At 35.1% G+C, this 25,750-nt stretch overlaps 1 protein-coding gene across 2 annotated transcripts in view; it reads right to left on the bottom strand.

Annotated features, from left to right (window-relative positions):
* Window positions 1-25,750, bottom strand: part of klg (klingon) — a 113,287-nt gene that overhangs the window by 72,654 nt on the left and 14,883 nt on the right. The gene's annotated exons all lie outside the window — the stretch shown is intronic.

Genomic DNA, 25,750 nt, shown 5'->3' with positions numbered 1-25,750 from the left:
TATAGCGAACTAGCTGATGCCTGCGACTTCATCCGTCCGGATGGATTTCCCGGAAATCTCCCGGAATAAAAAGTCTATGTCCGTCTCTGGGATACAAGCTATACCTATCTCCGTACCAAACGTCAAAAAAGGTTAAGCGAATGGGCTGTGAAAAAGTATAGCAGACAGACATACTGACAAACTTTCACATCAGTACCCTTATTAAGTTATTATAAATGAAACTCAAAGAGTTTCCACGGGATTTTTAAAAAATTAATTTCACGCGGACGAAGTCGCGGGCACCAGCTAGTTTATAATATTAGTATGGATTTAAATACGCCCGCGTCTTTTTCCGCATCCATCATCATTTTTTAGGTTTTTGAAAAATCCCATGGGAACTCTTTGATTTTCCGAATAAAATGTAGCCTATATCCCGTGTCTGGGATTCAAGCTATCTCTGCACAGAATTTCATCAAAATTGGTTAATCGGATGGGCCGTGATAACGTAACAGACATACACACTGTCGCATTTTTCATATCTTCGCATGTTTTATTTAATTTAGAAAGTTTGAAAATTCTATAGGTACTTCGACGCAATGTTAGAATAACAAAACCAGTAGGTAGGTATAAAGTTTAATGATTTTTCAAAAAAATCTTCTATTTAACCATGTCATTTCAAGCCATCGTGGCTATAATATGGTGTAAATACTTAAATTTTTTTTAATTAATTGTTAATTACTTATTTTATTCTTTACTAACCAATCACCTATCTACACTAATACAAAATTAACAAAAAAAGTCTAAGCTTAAGTTGAATTTTTGAAAATCGATAAGAGGATGAAAATTCATAAAATGTTGAAACTCATACTATTTTTGGCTGAAATATTCACAGAATATATATTTCTATTGCCGCTATAACAACAAACACTAAAAATTTCAAAATGGCAGCCATAAAATTAAAAAAAACTTGTACGACGGTACGGAACCCTTCGTGTGCTAGCCCGACTCGCACTTGACCGGTTTTATTTAATTTCAGGCGTATTTCTACCAAAAATTCTTACATCTCCCTCAATCTCTATAGGAATAGACAAGGATGCAGGACATCTTAGGATTCAATACAGTTTGATTCCTCGCCTCCATTTTTTGCATGATTTTCTGCTAAGAAACAGGTATGTATGTATCTAATCCAATCATCTAAATCCTTCGAAAGTGTGTCCGTCTGTCTGTCTGCTAGCTTTTCACCTAACAGCTACCACTGTACCAAATTTCATCAAAATCCGTTCAGTAGTTTTCGTGTGATGCGGGCATTAGACAGACAGACAGAAGAATTCCAAAAAAATTGTTTTGGGGTCTATATCGATGATAATGTTTCCCCCGATTAAATTTTTCAAAATATATTGAACTAGCTTATGCTCGCGACTTCGTCCGCGTGGACTACACAAATTTCAAACCCCTATTTCAACCCCCTAGGGGTTGAATTTTCAAAAATCCTTTCTTAGCGGACGTCTACGTCATAATAGCTATCTGCATGCTAAATTCCAGCACGATCCGTCCAGTAGTTTGAGCTGTGCGTTGATAGATCAGTCAGTCAGTCAGTCACCTTTTCCTTCTATATATATTTAGTTTAAGATTATAACTAAAATATTATTTTTGTTTCAGAGTTGAGCATGGTGGAGGCACGACATTATGGTCCGAAGAAAGATGTAACGACCACAATTACATTACTCTTCTAGACACAATCATTTGAATAAATAAAAACATATAAATATAGGATGTAAATTTTTTTTATTATAAAAACCGACTTCCAAAACCACTACAAAGTAAAAAATAACCTTTGTTTCTACACGTATCTATGTATGTTGAAGTCGGGTGAGCTTCACGCTTTGATTTCTAGTTTCTTTTATTATGCTCGCCCGACTTCATACACGTGTAGAAACAAAAGTTATTTTTTACTTTGTAGTGGTTTTGGAAGTCGGTTTTTTAATATATATTTTTAAGCTTTTTATTGTAACTAATCATTGCTTGGTACTTAAAATTTCAATTCACCAGCAAAACTTTCCAAATTCACACGGCTCAGAAGTTCAGTACCTTGCAGCATCAGGATTGAGGAGTATCTGAAACTCTATGGTGTAGACTGTAGTCTATGCTTGACACCAAAAATTTAAAAATATATATATATATATAATTTAGCATCATCTGAAGTTCCTGAATCATCCTCCTGAATCAGGAGCCCTAAAAAAACAAGTAGTAAAAATTGAATTATTACTATAAACTTGAGATTGTTTAGTTTAAACGTCTAATCAACCGTTTAATAAACTAATGAAAACTATTTTCAAATAAAAAGTGCCCATATTACGCTCATCATAAAGTCGTAAATTGCTTAGCCAGAAATTGATTAGTAGTATTTATAAATTCTACCTAGGTAGACATTTTTTCATAATATACAGTGACATAAGATTAAGAAAGACGTGTTTAATATAATTAACGACTAATAATAATAACGATGTATTCCATAATTTTGATATTAATTTTAATTTTTGGTAAGTCCTTATCCACGCAAAAAAAGTACGAATCGACAACCTCCTCTTTTTTTTGGAGTCGCTAAAAAATAAATTTCTTGCTGGCTTCTCTCATTAGAAACTGTTTTCCGAACCTGTGGTAGAGTATAACTTGTTATTAGTTGGCGTAAGTAGGTAAATGAAAATATTTATATACATATATTTTAATATTTTTTAGGGTCCCGTACCACAAAAAGAAAAAGGAACCCTTTTAGGATAACTTCGTTGTCTGTCTGTCTGTCTGTCTGTCCGTCGTGTCTGTCAAGAAAACTTATAGGGTACTTCTCGTTGACCTAGAATCATGAAATTTGGCAGGTAGGTAGGTCTTATAGCACACGTCAAGGGAAAAATCCGATAACCGTGAATTTGTGAATACATCACCAAAATAAAATAAAAATAATCATAAGATTTGGCAGAAAGCATGGTAAAAGCATTGTTAATTGTGTAATTGCACAAGTATAAGAAAAAATCTGGAAATTGTGAATTTGTGGTTAGGTACATCACAAAATAAAAATAAAAAACCAGCCAAGTGCGAGTCAGGCTCGCGCAACGAGGGTTCCGTACTACAGTCGTATTTTTTCAACATTTTGCACGATAATTCAAAAACTATGATGCATAAAAATAAATAAAAATCTGTTTTAGAATGCACGGGTGAAGCCCTTTCATAATATGATACCCCACTTGATATAGTTATCTTACTTTGATAATTGAAAACACTAATTATATTAGTTCATGACCACAATTTAATATTTTTTTGTGTGATCTAACCCTAAATTCACGGTTTTCAGATTTTCAGATTTTCAGAGCTATAAGATCTACCTACCTGCCAAATTTCATGATTCTTGGTCAACGGGAAGTACCCTGTAGGTTTCTTGACAGACAGACAGACAGACAGACAGACAGATATAATCATAAGATTTTTGGCAGGAAGCATTGTAAAAGCATTGTTAATTGTGTAATTGAACAAGTATAAGAAAAAATCAATTGTGATTTTGTGGTTACATCACAAAATAAAAATAAAAAATGTTACTTCTGGTACGGAACCCGTCGTGTGCGAGTTCAAATCGCACTTAGCCGGTTTTTAATGAAATTTTGTATTTTCTGCAGATCCCCTAACAACATTGGCGTGCCCCATCATGTACTACGCTGTCCCCTACCATGCACCACACCAAATGCAATACCAAGGTAAGTACCCACACCGTGAAGCGACTTGTATATCGACCTTTAGTACGAGATTTCAGCTTCGTAGAGCGTTGTCTCTGTCACTCATACCTATGTGACGTTTTGTCGGTCGCAACGGCAGAGACAACGCTCTACCAAAACTCTATCTCTTTTTGCCGATGTACAATATTTCCTGCCGGCTACTGTACTGTATTCATTAAGTATTTTGTAAGCTGTGCCCAAAACATAATTATGTACGGAATTCTAAAAAAGCGGGACCCGACTCGCACTTGGCCGGTATTTTAACCGTTCATAGCTCTTACACGGAATCGTTTTTGTTTTTGTATTTTCTATTTTGTAATATCTAACATACCTTGTATTTTTTTTTGTGTTCATAGCTGCTCAACCAGTTCAACAAATGCAACAACCGCTCCAACAACTGCCCCAACAACAACCGCCGCCTCAACAACCAATGCCTCAACAACAACCGATGCCTCAACAACAACCGATGCCTCAACAACAACCGATGCCTCAACAACAACCGATACCTCAACAACAACCACCGCCTCAACAACAACAACAATCAGGATGTGCCCAGAATTGCAACAAGCTCCTAACAACATTGTTAAAGCTACCTTCCAACCTGGCAACTAACTTACTGAGCGGAGCAGTCACTTTGTAATATTTAGGGTTCCGTACCCAAAGGGTAAAACAGGACCCAGATGAAAATAAATAATAATATGCGTCTTATTATTAAGGTCTACTGTTCAGACCAAATTGCGACGCCCAAACTGGGTATCCATAATCCTACCTTGTACATAGTTTATGGAATTGCAATAAATTGAAATTTAAATTGAAATTAACCCTATTAGTAAGACTCCGCTGTCCGTCTGTCATCAGGCTGTATCTCATGAACCGTGATGGTTAGACAGTTGAAATTTTCACAGATGCTGTATTTCTGTTGCCGCTATAACAACAAATACTAAAAACAGAATAAAATAAATACCTACTTATTGTAAAATCTGTTGAGTGCAACAGGCATGTTTTTTTTTTGCCGTTTTTATAAATAATGGTACGGAACCCTTCGTGCGCGAGTCCGACTCGCGCTTGGTCTGTTTCTTTAAATTTTATGTAAACATACTTAGTTTTAAAATAAACACTTAAAATAATATTGTTTATTAGTATCCTTTCCAAATTCTTAGAGGCATGGCTTGATACAATTCGTATCATCATCATCATCATGATCAACCCATCACCGGCTCACTACATCAGAGCACGGGTCTCCTCTCCGAGTGAGAAGGGTTTTGGCCATAGTCTACCACGCTGGCCATGTGCGGATTGGTAGACTTCACACACCTTTGAGAACATTATGGAGAACTCTCAGGCATGCAGGTTTCCTCACGATGTTTTCCTTCACCGTTAAAGCAAGTGATATTTTAATTAATTAAAACGCACATAATTCCGAAAAGTTAGAGGTGCGTGCCCGGGATCGAACCCCCGACCTCCGATTGGAAGGCGGACGGCCTAATCACTGGGCTACCACAGCTTACGTGACTCGCACTTGGCTGCTTTTAGTTAGGTAATAAAACCGAATATTCTTGACGTTGTATCATAATGTCCGGGATCGAACCCCCGAGCTCCGATTAGAAGGCGGACGTCCTAACCACTAAGCTATTACTGCTTTACAATTCGTATAGAAATAAATAAATACCAAGTGGGGTATCATATGAAAGGGCTTTACTTGTACATTCTAAAACATATTTTATACATCTTCTATAAGTAATATAAAAATTGAACATTAAATGTGTTGCTGATCGCAAATCTCGAGAACAGCTGAACCGATTTCGCTAATTCTTTTTTTTATAATATTCCTTGAAGTACGAGGATGGTTCTTACAGAGAGAAAATTTTTAAAAATTTGAATCGACTGTTAGGCGGAACGAAGTTCGCCGGGGCAGCTAATAGTTTTTAATTTATCGCGCAAAATGTCAAAAAATACGACTGTAATTACGGAACCCACGTTACGCGAGCCTAACTCGCACTTTACCGGTTTTTTGTTAAACATCGGAATTCGGGGGGAAAAATTCGTGTTTATCGAATCAAAGACAAGGCTATTGTTTATCTATAGGAAGTTTTTTAATCCTGAAAGGTTTGAATAATTGATGTACCAACAGTTCGCCCTGGGGAAATCCGGGGGAAATAATATTTTGATACGAGGATCGTGTATTTTGAAAAGGCCTTGGAAAAATAGGAAAACCGTTTGTGCAATTTAAGCATTATCCTGTTAGGAGTTTCTTAGGATAACAATTCGGGATATCTTCTTTGTAAACCTATGCTTGCGATATAGTTCATGTTTTTTTTAAATCCCGTGGAAACTCTTTGATTTTCCGGGATAAAAAAACCGGCCAAGTGCGAGTCAGGCTCGCGCAACGAGGGTTCCGTACTACAGTCGTATTTTGTCCGACATTTTGCACGATAATTCGAAAATTATGCATAAAAATAAATGAAAATCTGTTTTAGAATGCACAGACCTTTTTTAAAAATTCATTATAGGTAGGTAATCGCTTGACCACAATCACACCTGATGGAAAGTGAAGATGGGACGCGTTTACCTAGAAGATGCCTATTCACTCTTATTTTAAAGATATCCGGGTAAGTGGGGTATCATGTGAAAGATGAAGACCTTTCATATTATGAAACCCCACCCCACTTGATATAGTTATCTTACTTCGAAAATTGAAAATACTAATTATTAGTTCATGACTACAATTTTATTATTTTTGTTGATGTAACCACAAATTCACGGTTTTCAGATTTTTCCCCGAATGTCAGCTATAAGACCTACACCTACCTGCCAAATTTCATGATTCTAGGTCAACGGGAAGTACCCTGTAGGTTTCTTGACAGACAGACAGACAGACAACAAAGTGATCCTATAAGGGTTGCGTTTTTCCTTTTCAGGTACGGAACCCTAAAAATCATCTCAATGAATTTTTAATGGAATTTCAATCCGAAACGTCCAAAGTTCTATCGATTCCAAACTTTGGTCGCCCGACATCGGAATTTTGGCGGGAAAATCGGATTTGTTGAAACAAAAAATTGCCTGTAGAAAGTTATTTAATTCCCAGCGATTTGAATAATTGATGTAACGACACTCTCGGAAAAATGGGAAAAATTATTTTTTATTTTTCGAAGCGTAAGGAGCAGCGCACACCGGCAGAGTGGAGTGGAACAGAGAAATGAATCGTCAAGGTCTGCAGTCTGCACCCATACGCAGGAAGGTATAGTACGCGACAGGTCGAAATGGCAATGAAAAACCGGCCAAGCGCGAGTCAGGCTCGCGCACCGAGGGTTCCGTAGTACAGTCGCATTTTTTCGACATTTTACACGATAAATCAAAAACTATGTTTCATAAAAATAAATAAAAATCTGTTTAAGTCCGCAGGTGAAGCCCTTTCATAGGATACCCCACTTGATATAGTTATCTTACTTTGATAATTGAAAATACTAATTATTAGTTCATGACTACAATTTTATTATTTTTGTGTGATGTAACCACAAATTCACGGTTTTCAGATTTTTCCCCGAATGTCTGCTATAAGACCTACCTACCTGCCAAATTTCATGATTCTAGGTTAACGGGAAGTATCCTGTAGGTTTCTTGACAGACCGACAGACAGACAGACAGACAACAAAACTGATCCTATAAGGGTTCCGTTTTTCCTTTTGAGGTACGGAACCCTAAAAACGGATACGTAGGGTACGAAGCGATTTTCTTTCCTGGTCTCTAATTCGAACCGCTCGCGCTAGTCACTTTTGATTCATGGGTACCTTCAAGGCAAGACTCAAGACTGAATAGACATTTTCTAGGCAAGCGCGCTCCATCTTAGGGTGAGATCTATAGACCGGAGATACTTACTTTGACTGACTTAACTTACACTTAAGACAGAGTTAAAACGAGACAGATCTCTCACATAAATCTGTTTCGTTTTAACTCAATCTTAAGTGCCTTTTAAAGTCATAACATCATTGTACCTAAATCTTATGTACTAGCCAGTTGTTAACGTTTATGCTATATGTCCTTTAGTTATAAATCCTTTTGTATGTAAATACTTGTGTATGTGTAAATGTTGTTGGTTAGTCAAATAAAAAAAAAAAAAAAAAAAAAAAAAGCCTTAGAGCTAGCACGCACCACGGTAAACCATAGGTACGTTTTCCACACACAGAGCTGCAGATCATCTCCCGACAGTAATTCTTGCTGATCTTTATCGCGCGAATTGACTCCCTCGATAACACGATAGTTTAAACGCTAAAATGTTTTCCTTCACCGTTAAAGCAAGTGATATTTAAATGCTTATAATATAAATAGATTACAATCTAACTCAAGAGCTGTCATAGCCTAGTGGTTAGGACGTCCGCCTTCTAATCGGATGTCGGTTCGACGCCGGGCACGCACCTCTAACTTTTCGGAGTTATGTGCGTTTTAAGTAATTAAATATCACTTGCTTTAACGGTGAAGGAAAACATCGTGAGGAAACCTGCATGCCTGAGAGTTCTCCATAATGTTCTCAAAGGTTTTTTTTATTTTTTTATTCAGATACAAGTTAGCCCTTGACTGCAATCTCACCTGGTGGTAAGTGATGATGCAGCCTAAGATGATAGTGGGCTAACCTGGAAGGGGTATGGCAGTTTTTATTAAACCCATACCCCTTTGGTTTCTACACGGCATCGTACCGGAACGCTAAATCGCTTGGCGGCACGGCTTTGCCGGTAGGGTGGTAACTAGCCACGGCCGAAACCTCCCACCAGACAAAAGGTGTGTGAAGTCTACCAATCCGCACATGGCCAGCGTGGTAGACTATGGTCAAAACGTTTCTCACTCTGAGAGGAGACCCGTGCTCTCTAGTAAGCCGGCTATGGGGTGATCATGATGATGATGACGATAAATCTAACTCATATACTTAAATCTGAAAAGTTATAGGTGCCCGGGATCGAACCTTGAACGCTTCTTCTTGAAGTCTTAACCACTCGGTCATCAGCGCTTCTTGCGTATTATGAATTTACAAATTAAACCAATCCATAGATAATTTTATTTTATATTCCATAATAACCGGAACGCGTAAACTTTCATGGTAACAGATTTTAAAAAAATGTTTACAAAATAATATAATGTTCAAGAATTTTGTAAAGATTTTTTTTATTTTATTTTATAGAATTTCAGTAGTGACTGAGTCATCATACATTATATAATCAGTTTTCAGTATCTATCTCTAAATTATATGCTGTTAAAAAATAAGGGAAAACATGTAAGTAGGTATCTGTTTAGTTTTGTATGCTTTTGGATCTAATGAACCTATGATCTCAGTATACTATAGTATAGTATACTTATATAAAGGCTAGCATAGATATCGAAATTATAATCCCACTAGCTGGATTTAGGTTTTTAAAGATCCCGTATAGCCTATGTCACTCAGGAATAATGTAACTTTCTACTGGTGAAAGAATTTTTGAAATCGGTTCAGTAGTTTCAAAGATTACCCCCTACAAACAAACTTAACGACATTTACCTCTTTATATAATAGTATAGATAAAAAGATAAAATTATTTAAAATGTCTCAAATTTAATGAGTTAATAGTAATTAATCACTACACTTTTTATTTAATCTAAAGTTTATACGAATAAAAAAGATTTTTATTTTATTTTATTTTATTTTATTGAAAATCACTGCCTCACTACCCATATTATAAAAGTGAAAGTGTGTTTGTTTGTTGGCTTATTGGTTAGTTGGTTTGTCCTTCAATCACGTCGCAAAGGAGCAACGGATTGACGTGATTTTTTGCATGGATATAGTTAAAGACCTGGAGAGTAACACAGTATTTTTACCATAATATAATAATATTTTTTATTATAGTGTTTTTAGGGTTCCGTACCTCAAAAAGAAAAACGGAACCCTTATTGTTGTCTGTCTGTCTGTCTGTCTGTCAAGAAACCTACAGGGTACTTCCCGTTGACCTAGAATCATGAAATTTGGCAGGTAGGTAGATCTTATAGCTGACATTTGGGGAAAAATTTGAAAACCGTGAATTAAGGGTTAGATCACACAAAAAAAATTAAATTGTGGTCATGAACTGATAATTAGTATTTTCAACTTTCGAAGTGAATGACTATATCAAGTGGGGTATCATATGAAAGGTCTTCACCTGTACATTCTAAAACAGATTTTTATTTATTTTTATGCATCACAGTTTTTGAATTATCGTGCAAAATGTCGAAAAAATACGACTGTAGTACGGAACCCTCATTGCGCGAGCCTGACTCGCACTTGGACGGTTTTTTTTTTTATTATAAAAAGGCTTATAATAATTTTTGCACTTATTTTATTTTCAGAGTTCAAGCTAAATGTATCTAAACTACATTATTTTCTGGTACCGATATGAAATACCTTAACAGAAGAAAATATATTATTACATTGATTTTTATATGTAAGTATAGAAATATACTATCTATAAAATATCATCATGATCAACCCATCGCCGGCTCACTACAGAGTACGGGTCTCCTTTCAGTGTGAGAAGGGTTTTGACCATAGACTACCACGCAGGCCAAGTGCGGATTGGTAGACTTCACACACCTTTGAGAACATTATGGAGAACTCTCAGGCATGCAGGTTTCCTCACGATGTTTTCCTTCACCGTTAAAGCAAGTGATATTTAATTATTTAAAACGCACATAACTCCGAAAAGTTAGAGGTGCGTGCCCGGGGTCGAACCTACATCCGATTAGAAGGCGGACGTCCTAACCACTAGGCAATCACAGATCTTGAGTTAGATTAGAATCATTTAAATATCACTTGCTTTAACGGTGAAGGAAAACCTCTTGAGGAAAATGTCGAAAAAACGACTGTGGTACTGAACCCTCGTTGTGCAAGCCTGACTCGCACTTGACTGGTTTTAAAGAATTAACAATTTAATAACAACCAGACCATTGTAAAAGCGACGCCGCCATGTTTCGTTCCGTGTGCAGTTGACACACCACAAGTCGGGAAACCACAGCGGACTTGTAAAATTATCTGTGAAATTAAAAGGCAGTGTTAATGGTTCCGTACTCTAGCTCTAGCGTAGCCTCTGCCGTCCGTCTGTCTGTCAGCAGGCTGTATATCAATACTTATAATAAAACTTCATGAATATAATACATAAATAGTTGAAATCTTAACAGAGTGGTATTTCGTTTGCCGCTTTAACAACAAAATAATAAAAAACCAAGATGGCGATGTTCTAAATGACAGCTATGAAAATTTAAAAGAAAACATATTGTTAACCGACTTCAAAAAAGGAGGAGGTTCTCAATTCGTCGGAATCTTTTTTTTTTTTTTATGTATGTTCCCCGATTACTCGAAAACGCCTGGACCGATTTTGAAAATTCTTTTTTTGTTAGAAAGGGTATACTTCAAAGTTGGTCCCATTTCAATTTGGTGAAGATCTGATGAACATCTTCGAAGATAGATACTGGAACTCCTCAACGGATAAGAGTAAATTGCTCGCGATCAGTGTAATAGCTTAGTAAACAGTAGATTTTTAACCAGTCATAGTTCCATGGAGCCACTAAAAATTGTGAAATAAATTTTTTTTACAAAAAAAATAAAAACCGACTTCGTTACACAAACACTAAAAATTGAAAAATAATTTAATTTATTACCGAATATATTATGTATACAAGAGTTAATATAGTTCCATAATAATATTTTTTGGGGTCGGTGCCAATGAGGTGCCATTGTAAAGTCCTATAAAAATATGAAGTCTAGACGATTCGCGCAGCTAAAGCTAATTGACACCGGAACCAAAAAATATTATTATGGAACTATATTAACTCTTGTATACATAATATATTCGGTAGGTAATAAATTAAATTATTTTTCAATTTTTAGTGTTTGTGTAACGAAGTCGGTTTTTTTTATCTTGTACGATAATATACGGAATACGTCGTGTGCAAGCTCGAGTCGCACTTGACTGGTTTTAGAGAATCAACCATTTAATAGCAACCAGGCAACCATTGTTAAAACAACGCCGCCGCGCCGTGGTCTACGTGTCACACTGGGAGGACGAAGTCGGAAGTCCTCCCAGTGTGACAGCAGCACCCAGGCCAACTTTGAGGTTATCTGGCTGGCACTAAAATGTCATTATTAACTTAGTTTATCCTTTCATATTCACAGTTAACTAAGTTACCTTCCGATAGCAACATGTAACTATATTCCACATGAATAAATCCAATTACAGTCAAATAGTTTCAATTTGTAAACGAATACCGGATATTTCGATATGAATAATTGGATTTCGTACTCCATACAAAGTTTGTGTTAGTTTTAAACGAACCGTTTTTTTACAACGGTCCGCTTACAATTTAAATCTGTTTTGAAATTTTATTACTTATCATTATTACAATAAAACATAAAGCTAGCCTTATCTAATTACTATATAAATCATGACCGCGTGGAATGGTGCCAAGAATACTGGCTGCATTTCCGCGCTGGACAGCCAGGCTGATCCGTTGCGCAAAAAATGAGCCAGCCCTTCTGTCACCAGATGAGGCTATTAATCGCGGTGAAATGTCTCGTAAAAAAGTTTTAGCACTAAGACTCCATGGCCCCAGGTCTCCACGGCAAACGGCACAAAAATGTAACTCTCTATAAGAGAGGCATACTTGCGCCGCTTGCCGTCTTCAGCTGTTTCTGCTGCGGCTCCCGGTCTTGATGCTGTCTTCCTGATATGACACGGGGCCAACGTGTCAACGCAAGTTGCGTCCCACATTAGCGCCCGTCCCCGTTCCCAGGGAACCAGCGTCAATCCATCAGGTCTCTTGCCATCATCCCGACTAATCCCTGCCGGCTCAATGAGCGCAGGAATATTTATGGTGGCAAGAGCTCTTTTAATTGTATCGTTAAGAGAGCCATGCCTAAACAGCCTACCAGAGCTCCTTTGGCAAGAGAGTCCGTACTTTACTTATCTACATCGATATAAATGACAAGATATGGTCAAGCGAACAAAATTATTCACGGGTTTGGAACCAAATAAATCAGCCCCTTAGATACTAATGAACGACCCGTTTGAAATCCAGACATCACTGAGGTTGCATTGATGTTAAAGCACCACTGAGTCGGTGCCATTTTGTTTGTTCAATAGCCCTGTCCATACGAAGTAACATTATATAAGTCAATGCTTATCTAACTAGCTTATGTCCGCGTGGACAACACAAAATTTTAACCCCTATTTCACCCCCTGGGTTTGAATTTTCAAAAATCCTTTCTTAGCGGATGCCTACGTTATAATAGCTATCTGCATGCCGAATTTCAGCCCGATCCGTCCAGTAGTTTGAGCTGTGCGTTGAAAGATCAGTACAATGATCGGTTAGTCACCTTTTCCTTTTAAAATTCTATTAAGAATATTTCTATATTATTATATTTTTCTATGAAAACAAGTCGTGAAACTCAAAATGGCAACATACAGATACCATCTAAATAATAACCTGTGTATGTCGGGATGATGTAAGGATTCTAACCATACCTCATATATCCAAATCGGTTCGGGCATTTCGAAGTTATCTATAAAAGGAAAACGTGCGTTCCTCACTTGCTAGACATCGTGAGGAAACCGGCATGCCTGAGAGTTCTCCATAATGTTCTCAAGGGTGCGTGAAGTCAGCTTTCCTTGTAATCCAAGAAGATTTGGTTGCCAGGTAGTTTTTTCTAAGTTCAGAAATTGTAAGGGATGGCAAAGAGATTCGACGAAGTTTGCCAAATGTAGGAAAAGGTATCGTCGTTAATTTATGCAGGATCGTAAAATTCCCGTTTTAAATTCATAGTCGTTTTATTTCCTCCCCTCACCTTTTACATCCACATTCGTACCAAATACTTACAACGTCAAGAATATTCGGTTTTATTACCTAACTCTTTTTGACGACCTCCCTGGCGCAGTGGTGAGCGCTGTGGTCTTAATAGTGGGAGGTCCCGGGTTCGATTCCTGGCAGGGGTTTGGAATTTTATAATTTCTAAATTTCAGGTCTGGTCTGGTGGGAGGCTTCGGCCGTGGCTAGTTACCACCCTACCGGCAAAGCCATGCCGCCAAGCGATTTAGCGTTCCGGTACGATGCCGTTTTTGCCGGGTTTAATAAAAACTGCCATACCTCTTCCAGGTTAGCCCGCTATCATCTTAGACTGCATCATCACTTACCACCAAGTGAGATTGCAGTCAAGGGCTAACTTGTATCTGAATAATAATAAAAAACTAAAACCAGCCAAGTGCGAGTCACGTAAGCTGTGGTAGCCCAGTGATTAGGACGTCCGCCTTCCAATCGGACGTCGGGGGTTCGATCCCGGGCACGCACCTCTAACTTTTCGGAGTTATGTGCGTTTTTAAGTAATTAAAATATCACTTGCTTTAACGGTGAAGGAAAACATCGTGAGGAAACCTGCATGCCTGAGAGTTCTCCATAATGTTCTCAAAGGTGTGTGAAGTCTGCCAATCCGCACTCGGCCAGCATGGTAGACTATAGCCAAAACCCTTCTCACTCTCACCCTCACACACCCGTGCTCTGTAGTGAGCCGGCGATGGGTTGATCATGATGATGACCCTACTTGATATAGTTATCTTACTTTGATAATTGAAAATACTAATTATTAGTGACCACAATTTTTTTTGTATGATTTAACCACAAATTCACGGTTTTCAGATTTTTCCCCTAATGTCTGCTATTAGATCTACCTACCTGCCAAATTTCAAGATTCTAGGTCAACGGGAAGTACCCTGTAGGTTTCTTGACAGACAGACAGGCAACAAAGTGATCCTATAAGGTTTCCGTTTTTCCTTTTGAGATACGGAACCCTAAAAACTGGCCAAGTGCGAGTCAGACTCGCGCAAAAGGGTAATGCTGCCAGCATCTTGGGTACAATGCCTCGCTGTTATAGATTTAATTTAATTTATTTTACTTTAATTAATGTAGTTTTTTTTACTTCTAATTTAGATATAAAAAATATTTCTTTGTATACCGTTGACTTCCTATTAACTAAATAATACTATGGGTAACTTAGAACGAAGAAATACTTAGTTATTATTCATAAACAAAGCCCTAAAGCCGTCTGCAGTTGACTGGTAAAGCAGTTAGCTTATGTTTATGGCGCTTTAAACGGTTTTTAAAAGCCTCAAGGAAAACTCCGTTCACTACCGAAAGACGCCATTTTCTATTGAGAGAACTTATGATTTTTGTTTTTTGGAGCGTGTATAAGAATACTACGTACCTACTATGCACTATCAGAGTGAATCAGAGTGAGAGAAACTCTCGGTTTCTAGACGATGATGACTAGATGATTTAGGTTTTTAAAAACCCCGTGGGAACTCTTTAATTTTCCGGGATAAAAGTAGCCTATGTCCTTCCCCGGGATGTAAGCTAACTCTATACCAAATTTCATCAAAATCGGTTGAACTGTTGGGCCGTTAAAAGCTAGCAGACAGACAGACACACTTTCGCATTTATAATATTAAGTATGGATAGTATGGATTGAACATTTGAAAAGAGAAGCCACCTAGTTTCTTATTGGTTTTTTTTTAGGCAGTGAAGGCATTCCGAATCAGTGGTAAATTATTCTGACGATTCAAAATCACTTGTAAAAGTTTATTTGAATAAAAGTTTATTCTATTCTATTCTGAATATCTCACCTCACGTCGCTTATTTTACATTGAATTCTTCTCTCCTTTTTTTCGAAAATGGTAACAATTAAACTTAAAGCTAGCTTTATCTAATTACTATACAAATCATGCCCGCGTGGAATGGTGCCAAGATTACTGGCTGCATTTCCGCGGGACAGCCAAGCTGATCCCTTGCGCAAAAAATGAGCCAGCCCTTCTGTCACCAGATTTATCAAGATGACATTATGTCATACTTGTGCAGCTTACCAGTTTCAGCAAATTCTGCTGCGGCTCCCGGTCTTGATGCTGTCTCCCTGATATTATCTTTCTTATTTCAGGTATAATAGGATGTGCAGCTTATTGTGCTGATGCATGTGATCAGCATATACATCAACATTCCAGGAAACTTGACGTAGATGGTGCTACTAATATCAAAGTCGATCCTAGAGAACCATATATAGAAGTTTACTCTGATAGACATAATACAATTGACAATTCTAACTATGAAGATGTATACAATAGAGATGCTATTGCTAACAAACAAGTTGTTTCTGATGAAAATGATATAGCTAAACAATTCAACACTACCTACCTACCTAATGAACATAACATAATAGAATATATTAATTTTAAAGATGGATATGGAAAACAACTTCACAATTGTATCAATACTAAAGATCCTCAACATAATTACAACAGAAACAGTGCAGAAATTAATCCTGTGTTGGCTGGTACAAATGTAACTGCTATCTATTTAGCAGGATACGACGACCAAATAATTAATCTAATGAACGATATCCAAAAACATGGTACAGGGTACGAGTTGCTAGTTTATTTCTACTTGTATACAAATTATAGTTTTCGATACCTTGGATACTTCTTCACAAACGAAAGGACATTGCGGGATTGTATTCTGAAATATACACATTACTTTTGTGTAGGTCACAACAAAAAGGATTGTTTGTGTTTACAAAATCTAGGAAAATTTCATTCTAAAGAACAAATAAATCAAGAAGGTAATAGTAAACCAGAGTTTGTTAATATTGCTTATCCAGACAGCATATCAAGTAAAGATGTTAATACTGACCCAGAAATAAGCAAGTTTGGTTATATAAGTAGCGCAATAAGTGAACCTAAACTATATTACCCAAAGAAACAACCTTTGGAGTTACAGCAGTTAATAAGTTCAAAGGAAAAGGATACAAAATCAAAAGATATTTATGAAGATGTTACTGTAATACCAGAAGAATTAGATGGGAGTAAAATTGTGCAAGGTATTCACAATATAAATAATGATGCAGAACATAAAGTTGACATTACAAACCTTTCTCATAATAATGTTGTATTAGCTCTACCTAATAATTTAGGTGGACCAGACCAGCAAAATATTGATTTGACTAATAATAAACATGATCGTACCGACATTTTGACAGACTCTGCAAATATAGGTATTTTAAACACTGAAAGTAACTATGTGAACAAGAACACAGATCACGAAACTAATCAAGAACATACTCTTGTTTATAATTTACAAAATAGCAACTTACCTGACTCTGAAATCAGTTCTAAATTACAATTAAAACCAATTTCTTACAAGGAACAAGAACAAATTCCGAATACGCAGTTAATATATGGCATTAATAATATTAAACCAGAAGATCAAATTTCTCTCAATGTAGAAAATTTGGGACCTGATAATATAATTTCAAAGGAAACGACTGCTCATCCAATCAATGGTATAACCAAAATAATTGACAAAACCAATGAGTCAATAATCGAAAATAATAAAAATGGAATCTCTGATGCAAATATTTTAAATCAAACAAATGGCAATAACACTGATGTTACTGATAGTTCAACTCCTGTTCAAATTAATGCAGTTATAGAAATGAACCCTTATTTAGAATATGCTAATGTTATGGGCAATGCAGTGAGTACACCACAAAATGATAAAAATGTATTATTAAATCCTGTTCCAAGCGATGACGTTATTGAATTGACACCTAAAATAGAAAATATAGTAGATCTTGAAAATGAGATAAATGAACTCAAAGACAACAGAAATTTTGTAACTGTTGATAATAATCCTAATCAAAATACCGATAATATAATTGTGTTTACACCTTATGATAAGAATATATTATCAAATCCTATTCCAAGCAATGAAGTTATTGTAATGACACCGGAAACTAATAATATAGAAAATATAGTAGACTTTGAAAGTGAGCTAAATGGACTCAAAGACAAAAGTAATTTTGTAACCGTTGATAATAATCCTAATCAAAATACCGATAATATAATTGTGTTAACACCTTCTGATAATAATATATTGTCAAGTCCTAATCCAAGCAATGTAGTTATTGTAAAGAAACCTGAAACAAATAATATAGAAAATATAGTATATCTTGAAAGTGAGCTAAATGGACTTAAAGATAAAAGTAATTTTGTAACTGTTGATAATAATCCTAATCAAAATACCGATAATATAATTGTGTTAACACCTTCTGATAAGAACATATTATTATCAAATCCTATGCCAAGCAATGAAGTTATTGTAAAGACACCTGAAACAAATAATATAGAAAATACAGTCGATTTTGAAAATAAGATAAATGTACTCAAAGACAAAAATGATTTTGTAACTGTCCATAATAATCCTAATCAAGACACTGATAATATAATTGTATTTACACCTTCTACACCACCATCTAGAGTATTGGGTACAGTGCAAGATATTCTAATCTCAAACATAGCTCAGAAAGCTGCAGATACAGAACCGATAGTTACAGTTAAATCAGGAACAATGAATAATAAAGAAAAAGAATTTCTAACCTATGTAACTAAACCACCCTTATACGAGGCTACCATACCTTCGATTATTACAAAAGAGGATATCATATATGTACCTAAATTATCACCAATAGCAAATGTTAAATCTCAAGTTCCGTGTTACAAATTTGTAAACCCGACCCATTCTCACATTCCAAATTTTGGTACAAATATCGCAGAAGCGCCTCAGACTCATGTACACAATGACAACGATGAATATCATTTAAAAACACAACCTTATAATAATAAAAATTACCAATTAATTACTAACAGACAATACCCTCATATTCATCCCTGGATTTATTTGCAAAATGGTGATGTCAATAAACGAAATCAATCTAGGTTTCTAAGTTTAGGTCAAATTAATAAGTTTGATATACTTAAACAGTGGCCAAATAATTTCTTACACCCAAATTTAGTCATACATGGGCATAATGATTTGCACCAAAACGCACTATACAACTATGATCTAACGGAGCCAAATATTAACCATGATAAAAATCTCTACACAATTGATTTTTCAAAATATGTGATGGCCCCAAATATATTGCTGCCTCTGCTATCGAAACACAAAAATATGGTAAAGTATCTAGAACCAGTTGCTAGTAAGAAAGCAGAAAGCATTCTAGATTTGTCTCAAGTGAATCTAGACGATAAACCTAATTACCAAAATCTACAAGAGGAAATAATTTCACCATTTAGAGAAGAGAGTTTACCAAAAAATTTGGAAGATTCGAAATATTATGAAGAGGACCAAAATCAAATTGGTATCACATTATTTGATAAAAGTAAAGATCACCCAGAAAATTATGCGACTTATAATACCAAGTTATTTGAGCCTTACAGATATAAAACAATTTCTAGCCCTACAACATTTTCACCATATTATCCATATAGTGGTAAAAAATTTGAAAGTTACGTTCACCAACCAAATATTGGTTCAAATACTTACTACATGCTAGATCCCTGTACGTATAAAAATGTAATAACTTTGGAAGGTTATGATAAACCAATAGTAGAAACATCAAACACTCTAGCTACTCCACAAGGTTTGACAGATAAAGGAGACACTTTATTATTTGATTATAATGCACCTAACCGTAAATATATAACGGGAGAATTTGTTCCTATTAATAACCATCTTTACATACCAACAAACATACCTTTAAAACTCAATATTAATGCGCTACCAATGAATCAATATTACACATATCTAAGCAATTTATCACAAGCTGAAAAGAATTTAACGCCATTAACAAGCAAAATAGATTTAGCTAATAAAGACTTATATTATGTTATTTCACCAACATCTACAAAACCTATAGAATCTTCAAAATATACATATCCAGTAGTAGAAAAATTTCCCATGTTTGTTGCTGATAATGATATATTAAAAATAAAAGATTATAATATTATTACTTCACCAATGAATGCATTTTATGGTGTAACAAATGATATACTACAAAAAGATCCATCCCATCCCATCATTAAGAATATAAATAAACTACAAACACTTGAAAGTTTGAAGCCTGTGACTCCAGAAATTATTTATCTAAGCAAACTTGGATCAAATGGCTTACAAACAATTTCTCAACCATATGTTCGAAACTATAAACCATCAAAAACCAGTAAACCATTTACTTTATTGACAGCGAAATCAAAACCTATAATATCTCTTAAAGATGTGTCACAACCAGACCAAATATCTTATATTTTAGAGCCCTATGAATATTCTACTGTAGCTCCAAAAATCAAACCCTTGACTCAAGATTTAATTGTAACAAAGCTTGCAAATAACGTTAACTCCATTCCTATAAGTGTAAATCAGGCTTTACTTCGAAATGTATCACCAAGAGTACTTGATCCGTATAACCAAAAAGATAAAAGTTCATTGCCTAAATTTGTATCCCCAACGATAACAGATTCTACTTATCCTTCTTCTACTTTCCCACTAGCTCCAATAACTGCTCATTATCCTTTCTCTTCTGTACCGGTCATCCCACTACAAGATAATGTAATCACAGTATCTCATAGTGATTTATCAACCAACTCATTATTGCCTCAATCTACTAATAACTTATCAATAAATACATTATTTCCTTGTCAATTTACACCAGGATTTTTTGAACAAAGACCATATACATCAAAAGATAAATATGCAACAAAATCTAAATTTATATCTCATCTTTTTCCTCCAAAAGAAGAAGCTAGTTCTACAGATAAACAGAGCTCGGCTACTGATTCTCAGAACGTTATTTCATCTAATTTGGAATCTCTCGCTTTGAAGGTTATTCCAAATGAAAATATTATAAGTACGTCTTCAGTGTTACCTTTATCAACAACGATGCAAGCTAAACATACACCATTGCTTGGTGGCACAGCTTATTTCAGACCAATTTCTGCATTGGATAGTGACAGTATAACCCCAACACAACCTTTAAATGCCTGTTCCACGTCTGTAAAATTGCCATATAATATTATGCCTTTAACACCAAACCAACACCTTTCAAAAATACCCGCTTTCTATAAAACTTTACCAGTTACTCCAATGGCTGCTTATTATCCTTTGTCTTCTGTACCAATACAGAACAAAATCATAGTATCTTATGGTGACTTATCAACTAATTCGTTATTGCCACACTCTACTGCTGACTCATCAACAAATCCATCATTTCCTTGTTGGTCTACACCAGCAAGGCCATATATAGCAGAAAATAAATACGCGCCAAAATCTCAATTTACATCGTATCTTTTCCCTCCAAAACAAGGATCTAGTACCATAGATAAACAAAGCTCTACGGCTGATTCTCAGAATAATTACTTAAATAATTTAGAACCCCTCGCTTCAAATGCAATTCCAAATGAAAATATTATAGCTATGTCTTCAGTGTCACCTTTATCAACAAAAAAGCTAGCTAAATATATACAAACACCATTGCTTAGTGGCACGGCTTCCTTGAAACCTAATTCTGTATTAGGCACTTTACTGCCATCAAAGCAGTCTAAACCGGTACCATATTTAGTACAAGAAGCCCAAGTTAACTATAAGCCTTGCTATAGTGACCCAATACAATCTGTAAAGGCATCTGCCAATTATGTAACTTTGCCATATAACAATATGCCTTTAACACCATACCAACACCATCCAAAGATACCTTGTCAGTTCACACCAGGATTTTTGGACCAAAGGCCATACACATCTTATTTTGTAGCTCCAAAAACGAAACCCTTGGCTCAAGATTTAATTGTGACAGGGCTTTCGAATAACTTTGACTCTATTCCCAATACTGTGAGTGAATCTTTACTTCAAAATGTATCACCAACAGCAATTAATCCATATAACCAAAATGCTAAAAGTTCAATGCCTGAATTTATATCGCCAACGATAAAGGACTCTACTTATCCTTCCTTTTCATCCTCAGTTACTCCCATGACTGCTCGTTACCCTTTTTCTTCTCTACCGGCCATTCCAGTACAGGACAAAACCACAATTTCTCATGATGACTTATCAACTAACTCTTTATTGCCACAATCTACTACTGACTCATCAATAAATACATTACTTCCTTGTCAGTCTATACCAGGAGTTTTTAAACAAATGCCATATACATCAGTAGGTAAATATGCTCCAAAATCGACATTTACATCTTATCTTTTTCCTCCAAAAGAAGAACCTAGCACTTCAGATAAACAGAGCTTTATGACTGATTTTCAGAATAATTATTCATCTAATTTCGAACCTCTCGCTTCAAAGGTTATTCCAAATCAAAATATTATAGGTACGTCACCAGTGTTACCTTTATCTTCGAGAATGCTAGCTAAACATAAACAAACACCATTGCTTAGGGACACAGCTTCTTTTAAACCTATTGCTGCATTAGAAGCTTTACTGCCATTAAAGCAATCCAAAGCTTTACCTTTAGTACAAGAACAAAACAGTTTAGGAGATACATATAAACCTTTTTATAGTGACAGTATAGCCCCAATGCAACCTTTTAAGGCATCTTCCAATGATGTAACATTGCCATTAAGACCACATCATCATCCATCAAAGATACATTTCTATAAAAGTTTGCCACACAATATGGAAACATACAGGAACGAAATCCCTTCAAACTCAATTTCCTCTACTCCAAAACCTTTAATGTTAACACCTTTCCTAACACAAGATATAAAATCATCTAAGGATACTATAAATTATCCATATTTATCACACATACTGCCTACTGATGCTAAATTAAATTCTATTATACAACCACAAAGCACGTTTTCGGTTGTGCCATGCTTGCCCAAAACAGAACCTATTTCTTCATATGGAGACAAATATTCAACTTTTACAAATCCGTTACCTAAATCCGGTATAAATATTTTAACGTCACAAAATTTGATGTCACCCGAATTTCTTCCAATATTTTCTTCTAATGAGAAACCTCGAGATTTCGACTCAAATATAGACAAAAAATATATACACTCTCTATACAAACAACTTCCCTTAAAACATGGTAAAAAGTATGAGGTTCTAGGTCAAGTTTCTTCTACTGCCACAAACATACCTAAATATGGATTGCCTGGCCAAGTTATATACACCGAACCCTCATCTTTTCACCAAACTGCAAATATAGGTCCAACTTATGCAGTACCAAAATTGGCCTTACAATCAAATATTCTAACTATATCAAAATTAGGTTTGCGAAAATCGCCAATTTTGTCAATGAATAATCTTCCAAATGTTAAACCTCCTCAATCTTATAACACATTGCCTTCTTTCGTTTCAGGATGCAAAACACCTAATTCAGCAAATAACAAAATGTTCATTCTCAACCCATCATCATATTCGCAAAGTGAAATGGTATCTACACCAAAAAGTTCAAACAAAATGTCGTATATCGCTGCCACATCAAATTCTGTATTACCTATACTTGGTTACGAAACGTCTTCTTTTTCACCTTATTCTTCTAAAAACAAATTAAATAAGTTATCCTCTTTACAAGAAAGTAAACATTTACCAATTAAAACTACAGAAATACCGTTATACCAAGTAACTCCATCTGATTTAATAATTTCACCAAAAACAAGTGGTTCACCACTGAATTTAGGTACGGAATCAATACCTTTTGATTTAACATCAATATCACTCGATAATAATTTATCACTAGGTTCATTACCTTCAGGTTTTAATTCGCGCGTTACTTCTTCATTAAACTTGTCTCCAAATAAATTTAATAATGTTTTATCTTCTGCATTACCATACAATAAGGTTATAACGAGTAAAGATGAAGAACAATTACAAAATTTAACACCTACATCACCTAATCCTTTTGTTGTAACCAATCCACCTCTATTAGATACAGCGCCTTCAAGTACTGGCGCCATTAATACTCTAAATGTCATTCCACCATCTGCATTTAATACAAGATCACATCTTTCTAAACCTCTTTCGAAAACCATATCACAAACTCCATATTTATCACCTTGTAATGATTTACCATCAAGCATGTATGTCACGCCTAAAATTACAACATTTAATGATCACATTATTACGCGTGAACCAAACCTTAGCGTTTCTTATTTTGAAGATAGTCAACAAGCCATTTCACCACTACTTAATCCAAAAACTTCTAATTTATCTCCAATAGCTAACGATAACATAACATGGCCTAATTTTGGTGATAATCGTAAAATAACATCTATATTCCCCGATTCATATCCTCTTGGAATCAAGTCAGATTCTGTACCTCTACAACCGGCATTATATTCTTCACCATTATTAGTAAAACTTCCACATTCAGGTCGACAAATACCTTTATCATTAACACCTTTTACTTCTCTCACAACACCATTTATTCAAAAACCAAATTTTACACCAGACGTTACAGATTCTACACAAATTTCAACAATACCTCATATTCATATGCCATCGTTAGATGCCCAATTTTTAGGTGAAACACGATTAAAATCAAATAGTAATCCAGCTTTATTAAGCTCTACATATTTACCAAATCGTTGCGAAACATTTACCACAGAAAAAGAAACTGAACCTAAACTATATCTAAATAAATTGGCAAATATTAATTATTATCGATTTGCAACACCATTAAATTATGGCAATGTTTATCAAAATGACCAAATAATAGCACCTACCAAAGTAGAAAATCTACCTACCGAAGCATACATAGTTAGTCAACCATATTTAAATACACTAGAAAAAGCTAAATTTGAAAATATAGAACCACCAAACATTAATGAAATAAGCAATAGCTTAAAGAATTACATAGCACAACCAAATGTATTAACCAATGTACTAAATGAAAAGGTTGTAACAATACCTTTAAATAATATAGGTGCAATTCAATATGAACCAGCAAAGTTTCGGACAGTTTGTTATTTAAAAACTGACAATCCAGATGTATCATCATCAAATCTTAACAACATTAATGAAAGGAGCAATAACGTAAAGAATTACATAGCACAACCAAATGTATTAACCAATGTATGCAATGAAAAGGTTATAACAATGCCTTTAAATAATATAGGTGCAAATCAATATGAACTAGCAAAGTTTGGCACAGTTAGTTATTTAAAAACTGACAATCCAGATGTATCATCATCAAATCTTAACAACATTAATGAAAGGAGCAATAACGTAAAGAATTACATAGCACAACCAAATGTATTAACCAATGTATGCAATGAAAAGGTTATAACAATGCCTTTAAATAATATAGGTGCAAATCAATATGAACTAGCAAAGTTTGGCACAGTTAGTTATTTAAGAACTGACAATCCAGACGTATCATCATCAAATCTTAACAACATTAATGAAAGGAGCAATAACGTAAAGAATTACATAGCACAACCAAATGTATTAATCAATGTATGCAATGAAAAGGTTATAACAATGCCTTTAAATAATATAGGTGCAAATCAATATGAACTAGCAAAGTTTGGCACAGTTAGTTATTTAAAAACTGACAATCCAGATGTATCATCATCAAATCTTAACAACATTAATGAAAGGAGCAATAACGTAAAGAATTACATAGCACAACCAAATGTATTAACCAATGTATGCAATGAAAAGGTTATAACAATGCCTTTAAATAATATAGGTGCAAATCAATATGAACTAGCAAAGTTTGGCACAGTTAGTTATTTAAAAACTGACAATCCAGATATATCAACATCAAATCTTAACAACATTAAAGAAATAAGCAATAACTTAAAGAATTACTTAGCACAACCAAATGTATTAAACAATGTATTAAATGAAAAGGTTGTAACAATACCTTTAAATAATATAGGTGCAATTCAATATGAACCAGCAAAGTTTGGTAAAGTTAGTTATTTAAAAACTGACAATCCAGATATATATTTGCAGATGTGGCCGACTGCAGTCAAAATTATAAAAGCAAAGATTGTATTTGAAACTGATAAACTACAAGCATTAAACTTCTGTCCTATAGTTAACTATAAAAACACACAATATACAAATGAAGAAGTTCAGAGAATAATTGAACAATTTGTTAAAATGCATTATGGTGAACCTAT

Source organism: Maniola hyperantus, chromosome 28, assembly GCF_902806685.2.
Source record: "Maniola hyperantus chromosome 28, iAphHyp1.2, whole genome shotgun sequence".
In the NCBI taxonomy this organism is placed as follows: Eukaryota; Metazoa; Arthropoda; class Insecta; order Lepidoptera; family Nymphalidae; genus Maniola; species Maniola hyperantus.
Note: the sequence above shows the minus strand (reverse complement) of the source record. Positions and strands in the feature narration are given on the sequence as shown.